Here is an 18,503-nt window from a genome sequence, read left to right on the forward strand (position 1 = left end):
CATTGCCCGAATTGTCACTCATCTGCATGCTACATAATTGTATAAATAACTCTAAATGAATATGAAAATAGAATGTGAACTTTATTTAATTTGCCAAATGCTTGATGAAATTAAGCAGAAATGCAACTTTGATGGTGTTTTCTTTACTCCTTTACAAAATGGAAGAAAGAAAATCTTATTTTCAGGTGGTCTGACACCAATAGAGAAATAAGAACCATCATAAAGACCTCATCATGGCCGTAATTTATAATTTCTGTAACCTCACATTATCAGAATTTCTACTTCCAAGCAGAACCACATCTTAACCAACACAGAGCTGCTTTTTCCATGCATACTACGACCATGAACATGGACATATTGTGCTTTGGGAGGCTGAGGCAGGAGGACTGTTGAGGCCAGGAGTTTGAGACCAACCTGAGCAACATAATGATATCCTGTCTCTACAAAAAGTGATAATAGTAAAAAAAAAAAAAAAAATCTCAGCCCTCAGCCACTGGAGACACTGAGGCAGAAGGATTACCTGAGCCCAGAAATCTGAGGTTACAATGAGCTTTGATTACACCACGGAACTCCTGCCTGGGTGACAGAGGAAACTTGTCTCAAAAAAAAATATGGACATATTCCATGTTAACCACTGCCGTCTCCTTTCCTATTATCAATTATCATAGATTATCCAGACATAATATTTTATTAAGTATGAAATTTCATAGTCAGAAATTTGTGTTGCACGATGAAATTTGTTTAACATTCTTATATTTTAACTTTCTTTGGTATCTTATTTTTTACATTAGCAAATAATGTAAGCTTGAAAATTTAAAGTAATTTTGCCTCTTCCAAGTAAATACTAATTATCTTAGGATTCTACATCCATTTTTGTTCTTCTTTTCGTATTTATTCTGAGGGTAATCTCGTTAGAGGTAGAAATAATATTTAATCACGCTGCTGTGGGGGGCGGTAGAAAGCAAATAATTCAGGCTCTGCTCATTCTGCATAACCTGTACCCCTCTGTTTTGCATTGGCAGGTAATGTGAATGCCTTCACTTGGATGTGACTCCTATTACTGAATAACCCCTCATGCTGTGCCCTTGTGTCATTCAACACTTCCACAGACCTCTTTGGAAGTCTCAGCTGCTTTCCCCGCACCACACTAGGGGTGCTGGTTTTAAAACCAAGATTTAAAACATAACAAAATACACAAGAGCTTTGATTTTTGGGCCCTCCCCCAGGCCAGTTGGGACTTTTCTGTTCCCTTCATTCACCATTCTACCTTCAGTTTTATCCTAGTTTGTGGTGGAGGAATGGATAAGGTATTGGGCGATTCTTCTGTGTCTGAGCTTTACTCATTTTCAATCCCTTTTATAGTCCATCCTCTGGCCCAGAAGAGGTTTGTTTCTGCCCTTTTTTATCACATGACCTAACTTTATTTCAGACTTTTTGGTCCATATTTCAGACAATTTGGTCCATTAATACTCAGGGTATAGAATTGATACCCTGAGTACTCCAGACTTCTCTGAATTGTATAATTACTGCCAATTGAAAGTGCTTTGACTGAATTCATGGTATCCCATTGCAAGACTTCCCATAAAGCTACACTAATCAAGCAAAAGGATAATTTCAAAAGGATAGGCACTTAGATCACTGGAGAAGAATATACAGTCTAGAAATAAACGTATGCAAGTGTAGTAAATTAATTTTTTGACAAAGATTCAAAGATACACTAATTGAGAAATAAGAGGTGCCCAAAAAGGGATCTTGATCCATATCTCACAAGGAGTACAAAAACAAACTCAAATGAGTCATAAATCTAAGTGAAAAATAAAAAATTATAAAACTTTTAGAAGAAAATCTAGAAAAAAGACTCTAGGTCAGACAAAAAAAATTCTTAGTAGAATCTCCCCCAGATTTAGGCTTCATAACAATCAAAAACTTCAGCTCTGTGAAAACACTGTTAGAAAAAAAAAAAGAAAAAAGTAAGAAAACACTGTCAGAATGAGAAGACAAGCCACTTACTGGAGAAAATATTTTGCAAATACTGTTTTTGACAAAAACTTGTTTATAGATTCTGTAAGAACTTTCAAAACTCAACAATAAGAAAAGAAGCAACCTGATGTTTAAAAATAAGCAAAATATTTTGACCTGATTCATCCAAGATGACATATGGATAGGAATAAGATTATGAAAATATGCTTATTTTTAACAGATTCATCAAAGAAGACATATGGATAGCAATAAAAGTATGAAAATATGCTCAACATATTTATTAATTAGCTCAAAACATTAAAATCACAATGAGATATCACTGCATAGTTAGTAGAATAGAAAATAAATCGGCAATACTAAGAACTGACAAGAATGCAGAGCAAGTATAACTCTCACATGCTGCTGGTGGGAGTGCAAAATAGTGCAGCTCTATTGGAAAGCAGTTCGACCTTTTCTTATAGAGTTAAGCATACACTTACTATATGACCCAGAAATCTCATTTTTGATATTCAGCTAATTAGAATAAACAGTTATGTTTATGTAAATCCTGCACACAAATGTTAGTTTATCATAGCTTTATTTCTTATCACAGAAAACCTGGAAACAACCCAAATATTCTTCAACCAGTAAAAGGATAAACAAATTGTGGTACATATGCCACTGTATACTCTCAGCAGGACAGACTATTGATTCCTGGAACAACATGGATGACTCTCAAATGCATTTTGCTAAGTGAAAGAATTAGATGTAAACAATTACATACTGTCTGATTATATTATATGAAATTCTGGAAAAGGCAAAGTTATAGGGACAGGTATCAGATAAGTGGATTCCAGGGGCTAGGGGTTGGGTAAACGGTTGTATCTAAAGGGATGGGCTGAAGGAATTTGGGGGTTGATGGAACTATTCTGTATCAGGACTGGGGCGACAGATACGTTACTCTGTGTCTTTGTCAAAGCCCATGAAACTGTACTCCACAGAGTCAATTTCATTGTTTTAATTTTTAAAATTAAATGAAAAGCACTTTGGAAAATTCAAAGTAGTGACTACTTTGTCCTAGGCTGCACTCTCCCTCTCTCTGAAGTAATATAATGACTTAATTCAATGGTTAGAGGGTTAACTATAGACACCAAAATTTACAAAATAACGTATACCAGTAAATATTTCAAATATATGATCCTGCTGCTATGTTACTGAAGTGTGGAGATTCGCCATGCTTATAGTGCATTTCTGTAATTTTATATTGCCTCAGCATCGATTTTAAATAAAGTTTCACTTTCTCATGCCAGAGGCAGGACTTCTCCACCCTTGACAATTTCTAGTTCTCCACCACCTCCCAGTTCCTCAATGTGACTGATACAGATATCTACCTTACACAACTGCCTCCTGGTGACCACCTCCCTATGGGACAGGAAGATACAACCTCACTGACCCCCATGCTCAGCAAAGGTTGCAAAGATATACCACAGTGACCATGTCTCAGTCACAGCATGACTCCAGAGAACTCATGCCTGCTTGTTATAAACCCACCAATTAGAAGTCCTTGAGGGAAACCTGCTTGGGTAATGCTCAGGACCCCAATAAAAGCTTTAGCCCACAGGACCCTCGCACTTTCTCTTTCACTTTTTCACCTGGTGGTTCAGCAGGCATGTCCCTGATGGCCCTCCCTGTGCCCCATTGGTCCTACGAATTATGCTGTCCTTTACTTTCTGGGAGCTGTAAATAATAAGCTGCTTCTGTTGTTTTAAGTGCTGTGTTGAGTTGCCTCTTCCGTGTCTCACCTGACTGACATAAAGACAACCTAACTTCTTTCCTGGTTAGGGCTTTCCTGGAGAGTGGATATTTTGGTAAGAATAAACTGGACATAGATCAGACAAGACCCATGAAGATCCCTGCCAGTGTATATAAGTTTCCTTTGAGAGGAGCACCTGGTCACAGGTCAGAAACATAGGCATTGGGCTACCTGCTTGGATAATAAGTATCCAGTGAAAGGCATACTGGAAGCATCCATGACCAAATCCCTGGAGCCCCATCAAGGCGGGGATAGAGATCGTAGCCACTCTCCAGAGACAGAGACCCCAACATCAAATTAGAGGAAAATATAGTTGTTATAATTATTACACCATATGTTTTCATTGTCGTGGCTTATAACATAAACAGACTTTATGTTTACCATGTACCATAGGTAGAAACTCCAAGATGACTAACATGTTGGAATCCAAAAATTCATGATGGATTTCTCCAGGAAGTTCTCCAAGAATGGGGTTTAGATGCTGTTTCCATTGTGTTCAAGGCATAGCTGTTTGTAATTACTTATATTGCTGAGCATGAACTTTACAATTATCTATTGATATACAGATATTCCATCACAGTAGAATCATTAATGATAAAATGTATGGAAAGCAATAAATGAAGCTGCTCATTAGACATAAATGAAGGAGAGACAGTAAGAGAAAAGTGATTTTACAGATATGATGTAAAGGGTCCGATATTTTACAAACAAGAGCCACATGGAAAATTTCACATCTGTTTTGGCAGAAGATCTTGAAGCATGAAAATAACTGAGTTACAAAAATCTGGGAGAAATTAGTGTTAATAGAGTCTCATTTCATGGACTTCTGACTAATTCTTCTCAGGCAAGGGAAAATAGACAAGCTCATTTCAATGCCTCTTTCCTTAATTTCAAATGACTGGTCAATCATTGGGCCTTCTATGGTTGTTGCCATGACAACAAAAAAGTGGAAAGAGAGAAATTAATAACCATGGCTTTTAAGAACACAATTTCATATTTTGTAATAAGATGTACCTAACAGAAAATGGCAGTGCAACATGTTGCTCCAAAAGACTCAATTTGAGTGCTCCTTTAAAGCAAGTTGTCTTTCTAACCATCCCATGAAGTGTTATGATATCAAACCCTAGTGAACAACTTGCCCTTGATCCAATGATCCTCCTAGGCTCTTGTTTCTTCGGGCTACAAAAATTCCTACCATGTTCTCACTGAGAAGCTACTGTCATGCTCAGTACACAATTATTACCAGTTTGATGGTTTTGTTTACCTAAAGCAGGAGAGAAAGCTCTTGCTCAGTTGACTTTTGCAGACAGTCATCTGAGCTATGACTCCTGTCTTTACATATATATTCCCACTACTGGTTTAGACTACTTATAAGAATTTCTTTCCAAATCATAATTCCTCTTTTAATATATTTCTTATATTCCACTCTACAATGGCAGAGACTACTTCTGGAATTTCACTTTGTAACTAGTGCCAATAACATGACCATCAAAAATATAATTCACATATGTTCACTGATAGTACTGAATACATTGCATTGAAATGATATGCTTGGCTATCTGCTTCTCTCACTAGACAATAATTGCTTCTGGGTTGGGGATGGTGTTTTACTCTATTTCTGGTAATAACAGGAGTATAGTGATGCCTAGTATATCCATGAATATCATGTGCTCAATTATATAAAGGTAATGCTTCAAGGTTTTGATAATAATATAGGATGTTAAAATTTAGAATTGTAGAGAATAGTTATTCTCTGCATTTCTTTATACAACAGGTGACATTTCTCATCTCCTGTTCATGGTAAAGAAGATAAATGGTAAAGAATGCATGATAGTCTAATACAAAGGACATACAGTACATAAACTACACTTATAGCATAATTACATGTAATCGGAGGCAAATTGTGGTTCTTTCATTAATTGGCTATGGCCCTAAAGAAGTCATGTAATATACGGAATTCCAAGGTTTTAAGTGGGTGTATAATTAGGAAGCAAAACCAGAATTTTAAAATATAATGACTCTGATTACCTTTAGCACATTATGGTGCCATGGTTTTAATGACATTCTCTTCAATCATTTAGCAGTTTTCTGCTGTAATCAATTAGACAAAGATTACTTGGCTGAGGTTCAGTGCTTTGGGTGTTCTGACCTTGTTTTTCTATTGGTAGATCTTTAACTTTGGGTCATGATACTTGTATATTGGTCGAGTCCAGTGTTTTTTTCCAGGGAAATTGTTAAAAGTACAAATGCATGGACTCCCCAAAGACAAATTAAGTCAGAATTTTTAAGAGTGTGATCATAATATTATTTTTTAAAGTATCACTATTGATTCAAAAACTTGAATCATTGGTTTATATGCCAATACAATTAAATAGAAAAGCCTGACCTCATTGAGTTCTATCCCTGGAATAGCCATCAAGGAATTGGCTACTTTCTAGAGAAAATAAATTTAGTTTTATATATACATATACATATACGTGTCTGTGTGTCTTCACTATTTTAGTAAATGTTGTTGTGAAAATTAAATATAATAATCAAATTACATAGGCTTAAACTTTAATGGATATTTCAATGAACCGCTCCTTCCATATTATAATTTTATAGATAAATGCAAATTAAAGTAGTTTAACATAATTATAAATGAATAATTAAAATGCGAATGCAATAATATAACATATAAGTAAACATTTTCAAAGAATGTACATATTTAGACCAAGAGAAGTCACCATACTATACATTTATTGGATACAACATTTTGTTCTACCACAATAACTGGTGAAAGATTAAATATTTACTTTGAGCTTGAGTAAAGTATCCAAATGACCAAAAGAGGTTGTTGTCTGAGCAATGGATATGTTAACACTATGATCTATGAAATTTGGATATAGGTTTTAGATAGAAAATATATGCTGCTGAAGAAAGCCATCTAATGTCTAGAGAAGCAATTACAGATGACCTCTGACTTATGAAGTTTCTGCTTATAATTTTTTGACTCTGTGATAATACAAAAATAATACAAATTCAGAAAAAAACCAACTTCAAAGTTTGAATTTTGTTCTTTTGCTGTGCTAGCGATATGCAATTCCATCCTTTTGTTCAATGCTGGGCAACAAAGCCACAGCTCCCAGTCAGCCCCGCAATCAGGAGGGTCAATAATCAATACTCTGCTGGGTACTGTGTTGCCAGATGATTTCATCCAATTATAGGCTAATATAAGCACTCCCAGCACTTTTAAGTAGACTTTGCAGCGCTGTGATGTTCAGTAGTCTAGGTATATTCAATGTATTTTCCAATTATGTTATTTTCAATTTGCCATGGATTTATTGGGATACAACCCCATTATAAGTAGAGGAATGTATTAGTTCATTCTCATGCTGCTAATAAAGACATAACCGAGACTGGGTAATTTATAAAGGAAAGAGGTTTAACTGACTCACAGTTAATTAGTGGGGGAGGCCTCAGGAAACTTACAATCATGGTAGAAGGGGAAGCAAACGCGTCCTTCTTCCCATGGTGGCAGCAAGGAGAAATGCTGAGCGAAAGGGAGAAAAGCCCCTTATAGAACCATCAGATCTCGTGAAAACTCATTCACAATCATGAGAACAGTAGCATAGGAGTAACTGCCCCAGTGATTCAATTACCTCCCGCTGCCAGATCCCTCCCAGGACACGTGGGGAGTATGGGAACTACAATTCAAGATGAGATTTGGGTGTGGACATAGCCAAACCATATCAAGGAACATCTGTATTCATTCCTGAATGAAAATTTCTGAATCGGTTTTAATCATATCTCCCCCTGAGCAAAAAAACATGTAATTTAGAACTACAGAATACAATCATTCCTCAGTATGTGAGGAGGAATGATTCCAGGACACCCATGAACAACAAAATCTGAGATTGCTCAGGTTCCTTATATAAGTGGTGTTGTATTTGCATATAACCTATATACATTCTTTTGTGTACTTTAAATAAGCTCAAGAGTACTTATGATACGTAAAGCAATGTAAATGTTATGTAAATAGTTGTTATACTCTGTTGTTTTTTAATTTTTTGTTGTTGTTGTTTTATTTTTCATTTTAAAAAAATGTTTTCTGTCCATGGGTTGAATCTGAGGATGATTTGTAGATACAGAGGGCCGACTATATAAGCAAAAATTGTTTTAAGGATAATTAAAGAGCTAATGTAAATGACTTATATTTTAGTTAAAGAGTTTATTTTATTTCTCCATAGCTTATTTTATTTCTCCATAGTCTAAGTATGGCATCAACTAAATTGAGAAAACATAAAGCCAGCTACTTAAAAGAATCAACAAGAGATTGATCTATTTGAGTTCAGAGAAAGAATAAGAAACTTGTAACAGCCCCTTCTCTCTAGAACTCCATTCAATGGGCAAACTTGGGGTTGAGTTTTCTGTCCCTCTCCATGGACAAGGAAAACAACCAAAGAGTTAATAACTTTTCCTAGACCAGGACTCAGCTGTAATGGAATCAACTTTCTTGTCTGGGAAGAGGAAGAAGTGGTGTGAGGTTTTCTGAGATTACCTAACAGAACATTATTTGGTGATAGTTACACTAAAAGCCAAGACCTTACCACTATACAATATATCCATGTAACAAAACTGACCATTTATCCCGTAAGATTATACAAATACAATTTTTAAAAAGAAAAAAAGTTGTAACAATTTAATATCGTGCATTGATAAAAGAAATACTTGTATGAAATTTCTGACCTCAAAAAATATACAACTATTATGTTGCTGACATAAGTTTAATATTAAATTTATATTAATATTTAATTTTAAGAAATGGAAGTCCTCTTACCAAACTGAGTATTTCCCAGATACTCTTGAGAGGTGAAGCCCACCGGGCTTCTGGGTCAGGTGGGGACTTGGAGAACTTTTCTGTCTAGCTAAAGGATTGTAAATGCACCAATCAGTGCTCTGTGTCTGGCTAAAGGTTTGTAAACACACCAATCAGCACTCTGTGTCTAGCTAATTGGGTAGGGGACTTGGAGAACTTTTCCGTCTAGCTAAAGGATTGTAAATGCTCCAATCAGCGCTCCGTGTCTAGCTAAAGGCTTGTAAATGCACCAATCAGCACTCTGTGTCTAGCTAATCAGGTGGGGACCTGGAGAACTTTTCTGTCTAGCTAAAGGATTGTAAATGCACCAATCAGCACTCTGTTTCTAGCTAAAGGTTTGTAAATGCACCAATCAGCACTCTGTAAAAACAGACCAATCAGCATTCTGTAAAATGGACCAATCAGTACTCTGTAAAATGGACCAATCAGCGCTCTGTAAAATGGACCAATCCACAGGATGTGGGCAGGGCCAAATAAGGGAATAAAAGCTGGCCACCCGAGCCAGCAGTGGCAACCCACTCGAGTCCCCTTCCACGTTGTGGAAGCTTTGTTCTTTTGCTCTTCACAATAAATCTTGCTGCTGCTCACTCTTTGGGTCCACACTACTTTTATGAACTGTAACACTCACCACGAAGGTCTGCAGCTTCACTCCTGAAGCCAGCGTGACCACGAACCCACCAGGAGGAATGAATGACTCTGGACGCACCACCTTTAAGAGCTGTAACACTCACTGCGAAGGTCTGCAGCTTCACTCCTAAAGCCAGTGAGGCCATGAACCCACTGGGAGGAACGAACAACTCCAGACACACCATCTTTAAGAACTGTAGCACTCAGCGCGAGGGTCCGCGGCTTCATTCTTGAAGTCATTAAGACCAAGAACCCACCAGAAGGAACCAATTCCGGACAGATTTTGGCGACCCAGATGGGACTATCCCTTATCGCCAAGCAGTGAGTACCATCGGATCCCTTTCGCTTGCTATTCTGTCCTATTTTTCCTTAGAATTCAGGAGATAAACACCAGGCACCTGTCGGCCAGTTAAAAGCGACTAGTGCAGCCACCAGACTAAAGACACAGGTGTCAGGCTTTCTGGGAGAGGGCTCTCTAACAAGCCCCGACTCTTCGGAGTTGGGAGCATTGGTTTGCCTGGAACTAGCTTCTGCTTTTCCTGTACTTCTGGGCTGAGCCAAGGGTCGACAGAGAGGAAAGCCATTCAGCTCCAGGGTCCTGACAGCAAGTTGGTTGACCCCCCAGCCATGAGCAGAACTCTCAAAGTCATGTCGCCCAAGTGAGACTCGCCTATCTATCCTATCTATCCTGACCCTTGCCTCCTGGGTCCTAATACCTGTCAAACAAACTTCCTCTTGCCTCTCTTCTCTGAGGCTAGTCCCGCTTCTAAAAACCACTCCCTGTCTCTGGCGCTTTTCTAGTTTCTCCTATAAGAATGATTTCTAGTATAAACTCCAGGACTCTCTTCCCTTCTTTTGGCATCTGGGGTCACCAATCAGAAAGACATAATTTTTGCCCAAAGCCCCATCATAGGGGGGACTATCTGGAATTTTAGGATCCTTTCTCAGACAAGCAGGCCTAACAAAAGCTATTCCTGAAGCTAGGATATGGGGAGTGTCAGAAATTGTATCCTTCCTATTCATATAAGTGAGGACAAAAGGCATCACTCTTCCAACTCTAGAGATCCCTTCCCTCCCTCAGGGTATGGCCCTCCACTTCATTTTTGGGGTATAACATCTTTATAGGACACAGATAAGGTCCCAATACTAATGGGAGAATACTTAGGACTCTAACAGGCTTTCGAGAATGCGTTGGTAAGGGCCACTAAATCCGATTTTTCTCGATCCTCTTTGTGGTCTAGGAGGACAGGCAAGGGTGCAGGTTTTCAAGAATGTGTCGGTAAGGGCCACTAAATCTGACCTTCTTCAGTCCTCCTTGTGGTCTAGGGGGAAAACTAGTGTTTCTGCTGTTTCATCAGTGAGTGCAACTATTCTGATCAGCAGGGTCCAGGGACCATTGCAGGTTCTCGGGCAAGAGGTGTTTCTGCTGCCGCATCAGTGAGTGCAACTATTCCAATCAGCAGGGTCCAGGGACCATTGCGGGTTCTTGGGCAGGGGGAGAAACAAGCAAACCAAAACTGTGGGCGGTTTTGTCTTTCAGATAGGAAACACTCAGGCATCAACAGGCTCACCCTTGAAATGCACCCTAAGCCATTGTAACCAATTTGACCCACAAACCCTGAAAAAGAGGCAGCTCATTTTTTTTCTGCACTATGGCCTGGTCCCAATATTCTCTCTCTGATGGGGAAAAATGGCCACCTGAGGGAAGTATAAATTACAATACTATCCTGCAGCTTGACCTTTTCTGTAAGAGGGAAGGCACATGGAGTGAAATACCTTATGTCCAAGCTTTCTTTTCATTGAAGGAGAATACACAACTATGCAAAGCTTGCAATTTACATCCTACAGGAGGACCTTTCAGCTTACCCCCATATCCTAGCCTCCCTATAGCTCCCCTTCCTATTAATGATAAGCCTCCTCTAATCTCTGCTGCCTAGAAGGAAATAAGCCAAGAAATCTCCAAAGGACCACAAAAACCCCCAGGCTATCGGTTATGTCCCCTTCCAGCTGTAGGGGGAAGGGAATTTGGCCCAACCCAGGTGAATGTCCCTTTCTCTCTCTCTGATTTAAAGCAGATCAAGGCAGACCTGGGGAAGTTTTCAGATGATCCTGATAGGTACATAGATGTCCTACAGGGTCTAGGGCAAACCTCCGATCTCACTTGGAGAGATGTCACGCTATTGGTAGATCAAGCCCTGGCCTTTAATGAAAAGAACGTGGCTTTAGCTGCAGCCCAAGAGTTTGGAGATACCTGGTGTCTTAGTCAAGTAAATGATAAGATGACAGCCAAAGAAAGGGACAAATTGCTTACCAGTCACCAAGCCATCCCCAGTATGGATCCCCACTGGGACCTTGACTCAGATCATGGGGACTGGAGTCGTAAACATCTGCTGACCTGTGTTCTAGAAGGACTAAGGAGAATTAGGAAAACGCCCATGAATTATTCAATGATGTCCACCATAACTCAGGGAAAGGAAGAAAATCCTTCTGCCTTCCTTGAGCGGCTATGGGAGCACTTAAGAAAATATACCCCCTTGTCACCCAACTCACTTGAGGGTCAATTGATTCTAAAAGATAAGTTTATTACCCAATCAGCTGCATATATCAGTAAAAAGCTCCAAAAGTGAGCCCTGGGCCCTGAACAAAATCTAGAGGCATTATTAAACCTGGCAACTTTGCTGTTCTATAATAGGGACCAAGAGGAACAGGCCCAAAAGGAAAAGTGAGATCAGAGAAAGGCCACAGCCTTAGTCATGGCCCTCAGACAAACAAACCTTGGTGGTTCAGAGAGGACAGAAAATGGAGCAGGCCAATCGCCCGGTAGGGCTTGTTATCATTGTGGTTTACAAAGACACTTTAAAAAAGATTGTCCAATGAGAAACAAGACACCCCCTCGTCCATGTCCACTATGCCGAGGCAATCACTGAAAGGCATACTGCCCCAGAGTGCAATGGTTCTCTGGGCCAGAAGCCCCCAACCAGATGACCCAACAAAAGGAATGAGGGTGCCCAAGGCAAGTGCCAGTTCATGTCATCACCCTCACTGAGCCCCTGGTATGCTTAACCATTGAAGGCCAGGAAATTGACTTCCTCCTGGACACTGGCACAGCCTGCTCAGTGTTAATCTCCTGTCCTGGACAACTGTCCTCAAGGTCCATTACCATCTGAGGAATCCCAGGACAGCCTATAATCTGGTATTTCTCCTACTTCCTCAGTTGAAATTGGGAGACTTTGCTCTTTTCACATGCCTTTCTTGTTATGCCTGAAAGTCCCATACCCTTATTAGGGAGGGATATATTAGCCAAAGCTGGAGCTATTATCTACATGAATATGGGGAACAAGTTACCCATTTGTTGTCCCCTGTTTGAGGAGGGAATCAACCCTGAAGTCTGGGCATTGGAAGCAACAAACTCAAGCTCCAGCCTTAAGCCTTCACACAGGATGAAACTTTTCTTTATATGTCACAGAGAGAGCAGGAACAGCTCTTGGGGTCCTTACTCAGACTCATGGGATAACCCCACTACCAGTGGCATACCTAAGTAAGGAAATTGATGTAGTAGCGAAAGGCTGGCCTCACTGTTTAAGGGCAGTTGTGGCAGTGGCCGTCTTAGTGTCAGAGGCTATCAAAATAATACAAGGAAAGGATCTCACTGTCTGAACTACACATGATGTAAATGGCATACTAGGTGCCAAAGGAAGTTTATGGCTATCAGACAACTGCCTACTTAGATATCAGGTGCTACTCCTTGAGGGACTGGTACTTCAAATACATATATGCGTGGCCCTCAACCCTGCCACTTTTCTCCCAGAGGATGGGGAACCACTCAAGCATGACTGCCACCAAATTATAGTCCAGACTTATGCCACCCGAGATGATCTCTTAGAAGTCCCCTTAGCTAATCCTGACCTTAACCTATATACCTATGGAAGTTCATTTGTGGAGAATGGGATACGAAGGGCAGGTTATGCCATAGTTAGTGATGTAACCATACTTGAAAACCTCTTCCCCCAGGGACCAGTGCCCAATTGGCAGAACTAATGGCACTTACCCGAGCCTTAGAACTGGGAAAGGGAAAAAGAATAAATGTGTAAACAGATAGCAAGTACGCTTATCTAATCCTACATGCCCATGCTGCAATATGGAAAGCAAGGGAGTTCCTAACCTTTGGGGGAACCTGCATTAAATACCACAAGGAAACCATGGAGTTATTGCACTCAGTGCAAAAACCCAAGGAGGTGGCAGTATTACACTGCTGAAGCCATCAAAAAGGGGAAGGAGAGGGGAGAACAGCAGCATAAGCGGCTGGCAGAGGCAGGGAAAGACCAGCAGAAAGGAGAGAGAGAGAGATAGAGAGACAAAGAGGAAGTCAGAGAGAGAGAGACAGAAAGTCAAAAAACAAGGAAAGAGAGGAAGAGACAAAGGAATCAAAGAGAAAGAGATAGAAGTAGCAAAGAAAAAACAGTGTACCCTATTCCTTTAAAAGCTAGGGTAAATTTAAAACCTATAATTGATAATTGAAGGTCTTCTCTGTAACCCTATAACACTCCAATACCACCTTGTTGTCAGTGTAAACAGGGCATAGCCCGAAAGCACTGAGGCCACTGACAACCCGTAGCCTTCCTATCAAAAATCCTTAACCCAGCAGGTTTCCTAACAGGGGATCTAAATCTTAATTAATTATCATACAAAGGTCTGACCAGATCTAGGAGGAACTCCCTTCAGGACAGGACGATAGATGGTTCCTCCCTGGTGATTAGGAAAAAAGACACAATGGGTATTCAGTAAATAATAAGGAAACTATTGTAGAAGTAGAGTTAGGAAAATTGCCTAATAATTGGTCTGCTCAAATGTGTGAGCTGTTTGCACTCAGCCAAACCTTAAAGTACTTACAGAATCAGGAAGGAGCCATCTATACCAATTCTAAGTTAACACTGACTGAACAAGGTCTTATTAATAGCAAAGAATAATTGAAATCCCAAACTTACAAGGTTTTCAACAAAAGTAAAGTTTGCTAAAAGTTAACTGTGTAAACATACATTATCCTAACTTCTAATCTTGTGGAAATCAGACCCTATCAGTACCCCTCAAAGCTCAAGTCCATCAGGGCAGAGCCATACAACTAATACCCCTACTTATAGGGTTAAGAATGGCTACGGCTACAGGAACTGGAATAGCCAGTTTATCTACTTCATTATCCTACTACCACACACTCTCAAAGGATTTCTCACATGGTTTGCAAGAAATAACGAAATCTATCCTTACTCTACAATCCCAAATAGACTCTTTGGCAGCCATGACTCTCCAAAACCACTGAGGCCTAGACCTCCTCACTGCTGAGAAAGGAGGACTCTGCACCTTCTTAGGGGAAAAGTGTTGTTTTTACACTAACCAGTCAGGGATAGTACAAGATGCCACCTGGTGTTTAGAGGAAAAGGCTTCTGAAATCAGATAACACCTTTCAAACTCTTATACCAACCACTGGAGTTGGGCAACATGGCTTCTCCCCTTTCTAGGTCCCGTGGCAGCCAACTTGCTGTTACTCACCTTTGGGCCCTGTATTTTTAACCTTCTTGTCAAATTTGTTTCCTCCAGAATCGAGGCCATCAAGATACAGATGGTCTTACAAATGGAAACCCAAATGAGTTCAACTAACAACTTCTACCGAGGACCCCTGGACCAACCCGCTGGCCCTTCCACTGGCCTAAAGTGTTCCTCTCTGGAGGACAATATAACTGCAGGGCCCCTTCTTTACCCCTATCCAGCAGGAAGTAGCTAAAGCAGTCATCGGCCAAATTCCCAACAGCAGTTGGGGTGTCCTGTTTAGAGGGGGGATTGAGAGGTGAAGCTGGCTGGGCTTCTGGGTCTGGTGGGGACTTGGAGAACCTTTATGTCTAGCTAAAGGATTGTAAATGCACCAATCAGTGCTCTGTGTCTAGCTAAAGATTTGTAAATGCACCAGTCGGCACTCTGTGTCTAGCTAATCCGGTAGGGGACTTGGAGAACTTTTCTGTCTTGCTAAAGGACTGTAAATAAACCAATCAGTGCTCTGTGTCTAGCTCAAAGTTTGTAAGCATACCAATCAGCGCTCTGTAAAAACAAACCAATCAGCACTCTGTAAAATGGACCAATCTGCAGGATGTGGGCGGGGCCAAATCAGGGAATAAAATCTGCCCACCCAGGCCAATAGTGGCAACCCGCTGAGGTCTCCTTCCATGCTGTGCAAGCTTTGTTCTTTCACTCTTCACAATATATCTTGCTGCTGCTCACTGTTTGGGTCCGCACTATCTTTATGAGCTGTAACACTCACTGCAAAGGTCTACAGCTTCACTCCTGAAGCAAGCAAGACCACAAACCCACCGGAAGGAACAAACAACTCCAGCTGTGCCACCTTTAAGAGCTGTAACACTCACTACGAAGGTCTGCAGCTTCACTCCTGAAGCCAGTGACACAACAAACCCACTGGGAGGAACGAACAACTCCGGACACACCATCTTTAAGAACAGTAACACTCAGCGCGAGGGTCCACGGCTTCATTCTTGAAGTCAGTGAGACCAAGAACACACCGGAAGGAACCAATTCCAGATGCAGTCTGAATAACTAAAACAAACCTCTAGGAAAATGATCCATAAAACCATAGAAATACAAGTTAATCCTGGCAATGAAAAGGTGCCTCAAATACAGATTCTAAAGATATTTAAAGTTTTTTTTTCATTTTTTAATTTTTTAATTTTTTTATTTTTTAGACGGAGTTTCGCTCTTTTTGCCCAGGCTGGAGTGCAATGCTGCGATCTGGGCTCACCGCAACCTCAGCCTCCCGGGTTCAAGTGATTCTCTAGCTTCAGCGTCCTGAGTAGCTGGGATTACAGGCACCTGCCACCACGCCAGCTAATTTTGTATTTTTTAGTAGAGACGGGGTTTCTCCATGTTGGTCAGGCTGGTCTCCAACTCCCGACCGCAGGTGATACCCTCCTCAACGTCCCAAAGTGCTAGGATTACAGGCGTGAGTCACCGCGCCTGGCCGTTATTTTTTATAATAAAATTCAAAGAAAAAACGAATGCCAGTAATTTTTAAAAGTATCTTACCATAATTTTTCTCAAGAACATAAAATTAGAAGAAAGTAAAAAAACGTGGTGCTGGACTGGCCAGGTCGGACCCAGGGTGGCAGGGGTCCAACTGGACCACCCCCTCATGCCAGCGGGATCTCTGGCGCCCCTCAGGTCAGTGGGACCCCAGCAGGGGAGGAGCTGCGAGACCACACGAGACACCGGGGTGGACCCCCAGCCCGGGCCCAAGGCTGGGAGCAGGGGCAGGGATGTGGCAGCACCGGGCCAAAGCTCCCTCCACCCCCAGCCATCCCGGACTCCGGGCGCTCCAGACCTGGGGTGGTAGTGAGGTTCACTGGTTAAATGAGTGATGGTGGCCCAGTTGCAAGCAAACGGGTTTCATCACCTTAAATGGTTTCTGAACGAATGAAGCCGTATTTACTTTAAAAGATGGACAGCCCATTGTGTGAACTATAGAGTTTGTGGACAGATTTATATTGGGTTCAAAGTGGCGTCATTGGCGCAGACTCCTGCAAGTTCCCCAAGTTCTTAGAGGACTGCCTTGCCTTTTGATCTGAGAATTGCAAAGTTCCATAAAGAATGGCCCGTGTGGATAAGCACAAAGTTAAGAGACAGTGAGTGCACCGAATTTGTGAAGGTATCGCCCCCAGGTCATGAATGGCCCCTTGCACTCCACCCCCGCCCTGGGTGGCGCTGCTGGACTGCGCGACTGCACCGTGGAGATGCCCATCCCAAAGGACCTGGCCACCATGGCCTTCTGTGATATGCACTCCACGCAGGAGATCCACGAAAAGATTTTACATGAAGCCCTGGGCACCATGAGGTACCATACCATCACCCTCGCCAGGGAGGACCTGGAGAAGTTCAAGGCCCTGGGAGTGATTGTGCGGATAGGCAGTGGCTACGACAATGTGGACATCAAGGCTGCCAGCGAGCTTGAGATTGCTGTGTGCAACGTCCTGTCCACAGCTGTGGAAGAGACAGCCAGCTCAACCATCTGCCACATCCTCAGTCTGTACCGGAGGAACACGTGGCTGTACCAGGCATGGCCAGAAGGCACGTGTGTTAGGGCATGGGGCATTGGGAGGGGTTCACATTGGTGCGGAGACGCTGGGGCCTCATCGGCTTTGGTAGCACAGGGCAGGCTGTTGCAGTTCGAGCCAAGGCCTTTGGATTCAGCGTCATATTTTATGATCCCTACTTGCAGGATGGGATAGAGCCGTCCCCGGGCATGCAGAGGGTCTACACCCTGCAGGATTTGCTGTGTCAAAGTGACTGCGTCTCATTGCACTGCAAGCTCAACAAACATAATCACCACCTCATCAATGACTATGACTATAAACCAGATGAGTCTGGGAGCATTCCTTGTGAACGCAGCCCGTGGTGCCCTGGTGGACGAGAAAGCCTTAGCACAGGCCCTCAGTGATGGCAAGATAAGAGGGCAGCTCTCGACGTGCACCAGTCGGAGCCCTTTACCTTTGCTCAGGGTTCCTTGAAGGATGCCCAGAATCTCATCTGCACTCCTCACGCTGCCCCCATTCAGGCGTCGCTGGAGATGAGGGAGGCGGCTGCCACCCAGATCCGCCGAACTGTCATAGGTCGCATCCCAGAAAGCTTAAGAAACTGTGCAAACAAGGAATTCTTTGTCACATCAGTGCCTTGGTCAGTAATAGACCAGCAAGCAATTCATCCGGAGCTCAGTGGTGCCACGTAGATACCCGCCAGGCATCGTGGGCGTGGCTCCAGGAGGACTTCCGGCAGTCACGGAAGAGATCATCCCTGGAGGCATCCCAGTGACTCACAACCTCCCCACAGTGGCACATCCTTCCCAAGCTCCCTCTCCCAACCAGCCCACAAAACACAGGGACAATCGAGAGCACCCCAACGAGCAATAGCAGAGAATGCCGGAAGGTAATCATTCAGATACACTTGGGGCTAAGAGACAGTGAAAAATTGATGAACTCAGAGAAAACGAATCTGACGGTCTTTTTAACTGATTCTGGACATATGCATTATTGATGCTGCAGTGTTAAAACTAAAAGAGCTAGAAAATTGGATGTCGTCTGCTTACAGAAGCGCTGAAAGACTAGGATGTGATTTATTGACGACCTACTTCTGTCATTGTGTGTTAAGTTTTTCACCTTAATCACCAAGAATAAATAGATCTTTTTCCTTCATCAG

The 18,503-nt window shown here is 41.8% G+C and overlaps 1 pseudogene; it reads left to right on the forward strand.

Annotated features, from left to right (window-relative positions):
* The first annotated feature begins 16,901 nt into the window (after window positions 1-16,901).
* LOC129019096 (C-terminal-binding protein 2-like) lies at window positions 16,902-18,270 on the forward strand (annotated as a pseudogene).
* Window positions 18,271-18,503: the final 233 nt, after the last annotated feature.

The sequence above is a fragment of the Pongo pygmaeus genome, chromosome 17 (assembly GCF_028885625.2).
Source record: "Pongo pygmaeus isolate AG05252 chromosome 17, NHGRI_mPonPyg2-v2.0_pri, whole genome shotgun sequence".
NCBI classification, from domain to species: domain Eukaryota; kingdom Metazoa; phylum Chordata; class Mammalia; order Primates; family Hominidae; genus Pongo; species Pongo pygmaeus.